The sequence below is a fragment of the Aegilops tauschii genome, chromosome 2 (assembly GCF_002575655.3).
Source record: "Aegilops tauschii subsp. strangulata cultivar AL8/78 chromosome 2, Aet v6.0, whole genome shotgun sequence".
In the NCBI taxonomy this organism is placed as follows: domain Eukaryota; kingdom Viridiplantae; phylum Streptophyta; class Magnoliopsida; order Poales; family Poaceae; genus Aegilops; species Aegilops tauschii.
In genome coordinates, this window is record NC_053036.3 from 585,490,934 (window position 1) to 585,494,260 (window position 3,327).

Genomic DNA, 3,327 nt, shown 5'->3' on the forward strand with positions numbered 1-3,327 from the left:
TATCTGCAGACGTAGGAATGATCCGTATTTCAACAATAGCATTTGGATTATTTTATAGGCGACCCTGAAGAACATTGCAAAAGCATGTTCTTAGTGGAAGACCTTATGCTCGAGAAGCGCACGAGAATAAGTGGAGGAAATCACTACATCTCTGTGAGTGGTTGCCAGAAGCTCCCCTCCGCTGATGTGTCCAAAGCCATGTTTAGGAAGAAGGAACTATGGCTAAAATACCCCCTGAATCTACTGCCAGTGCCGATGAAGTAAAATGGAAGGCAACCATTGCTGGACTGACGAGGTCGGCCCATGTGTGTTGTAGAAGCTTGTTGAAGATGGCCTGATGCTTACAGAGTGTTTTCCTTTCCCTCTCCAGTTGACCTCCTTTTAAAGAAACGAGGTAAACATGATGCACACAACCAAAAAGAGAGTACAGAGCAAAGGCAACGATGGCAAAAACATTACAAGATATGAAAAAACACCTACAAGTCAACTTCTTCTGCAACAAAGCCTTCAGAGGGGATACACTTCCATGTGCCATCTCTGCCACATCCAACCGGAGATGACATGAATAATTATTGTCATGTTGGTTGCCGAGACCAGCCAATGAAGATCAACAAAATAACCAATAGACAACGCCTTTAACAAGGATAATGTCGTAAATTCGTCACTACTGAACCCGACCAATAAAGGTGAGGAAGAGAGTTTTCATCCCGGACATGAAGTGATGTTCTAATCAGCATCTTAATGACATCACATTCGATAGTCGCATCCACCAATACTTCATGCCAGAGCCAAAAGGCAATAACGAACGGTGGGACGTCTTCTCCTTTACTCGCTCCTTTTGCTTAACTCTCTTTTTTTTCATCGTTTCCCCCATAAAGATCCCGCCCCTTGTTCTCTCAGGGTGCTTACAACTGGGTGCCTCAGACTCACCTGGTAGCTCTGTAGAGCCACCTATTCTCAGATATTGATGCTCAGACTCCATAGTGATTTTGGGATTTCACACGGTTTCTTCTTACACAAGTCAAGAATAAACCTCTCTAAAAAAAGAGTCAAGAATAAAAAGAGTTGTGTCAAGTTGCACCAATCACTTTTCAAAAAGGTATAGATATGCCAGCTTAAAAAACCAAACACAAGTGTACAACTAGACTTTCAAGAAATATGCCGCTATATTTGGTTAGCATATGAATACATATATGGACATGACTTCATGTTGAATTGAAAAACTTTTTAAGCATCTACAACCAAAACCAAATAGACATAAAAATAGGGGGAAAATCACAATCCATTAAAAAAGGACATAGAAATAAAACAAAAAATAGGCATTGATATGATTGAGTAAGAGAGACAGAGACATTAACTAATAAAAACAAAATATATAAAAATTAAAGTATCTAACCGTAACGGAACATAAAAAATGAAGAAGTGGCACCGGGCCCTCCCCCATCTTTCTCTTTCCTCCACCTCCTGAGTATTATGCCCTCCCGAGTACGAACACCACCAATCCGGGACAAGGCGTGCACGACGGAGATGCAAACATGCACAATTACGTCAACATGGTTCTCGGTTTCATGCCATGGTATCGGAGGGGCGCACGAGCGATGGAGAGGGTGTCAGCGGCATGGTGGAGGTACAATGGCAAAGCGGCTTGGTCTCCGAACAGCCGTCCATGCCAAGTCAAGGTGGTGGTGCTATGTTCCTGCTGGTCGTCGGGTTCCGAGACATCCAATGAGTGTCGACGTCCAACAAGCAGTGGCGTGGCTTCTTTAGAACATCCACGATGTAGTGTTTTACCGCATCTAAGGACCCCTCTAAGGTCTGAGATGCTGCCTCTATACACTGCAAACTTCATTTCAACTACCTGCAAGCTAGGTGTCACAGTTAGTGTTAGAGGCTACCTCCAAAGAATAAATGACCAATAAACAAACCAAATGGCTCCACTCGGATTTGCATCATGCCTTGAATTTCCTATTCTGCATTATGTCGATAATACCCTAATCATAATGCAAGCCCGCTCTACTCAGCTAAAACATTTGAAGTGACTCTTGGATCTTTTTTCTAAAGCTTATGGATTGAAGGTAGACTTTCAGAAGTCTAACTTGTTGCCTATCAATAACCCAAAGGAAGATATCCAAAGCTTGTGCCACATCCTACAATGCCAAGTTTGTGCTTCCCCCTTCACTTACCTAGGTGTACTTCTCAGCTACACTAAGCCCAACATGGAGTTCTTCATGTACATAATTGAGAGGATACAAAAAGGATTGAATGCTTGCTCTCAACTTTTGAGTTATGATCGCGGGCTTGTGATTGTTAATGCAATGCTTTCCTCCCTACCAATTTTTTTAATGAGTTATCTACTACTTTACAAAGGTATAATAGAGCAAGTAGACAAATATAGAAGGCATTGCTTTTGGAGAGGCAGAGATTTGGAAAATAAATACCCCCCTCTTATTTCTTGGGAGCTAGTGTGCAGACCAAAGGATGAAGGTGGCTTAGGAGTGCTCGACCTCCACACCCAAAACATTTGCCTCCTGCTCCAGATGGTGCTCAAATGTATGAATCACTGTGACCTTCGTTGGATTCATCTTATCTGTAAATTCTATTACCCTCATGGTTTTACATCCTTAATGACAATACACTGCTCCTTTTGGTGGAGAAATTTCTTAAAGCTCCTGACTAGGTACAAAGAAAATGCAATCTACTTGGTAGAGAATGGCAAAACAATGAAGTTTTGGAGTGATAATTAGGATGACACCACAAAGCAACAACTTTGACCACATTTGTTTTATTTCTCTAAAAATCAACAAATCTCCTTGCAGTCCATCTGTCACATGGAAGACATTGCAGATCATTTCCATTTACCTTTGTTAGAGGAAGCTTTTGCTCAATTCCAAGATTTGTCAAAATTTCTACATCACCTCTCCTTAGTACATGAAGCCTATCAAATGCAGTTTCATCCTGGTACTACAGATTCCAAGTCTCCCAAGCATAAAAAATCCCGACAGATCACCAGGAAGTCATCCCTACTCTAAAATGGACTTGTAAAACTTTTTGCCAGCACAAGCACAAGATATTCTTTTGGTTGCTACTCCATAATCGTCTAAACACAAGAGCCATGTCGCAAAGGAAATAAAAAATCATTTCTGACTATACTTTTTTTGACCCCGAAACCGTAGAACAATTGTTCTACGGTAAATTTTCATTAATATAGTTATGTACAAAAGAAAACAACAAAAAAAGAAAAGGAAAGAAAATTATCCAACTCCTGTTTTCTCTAACATGGAAAAATCATAAGCTGGGAACTAAGGTAGATTGGAGTTTATCCATTGC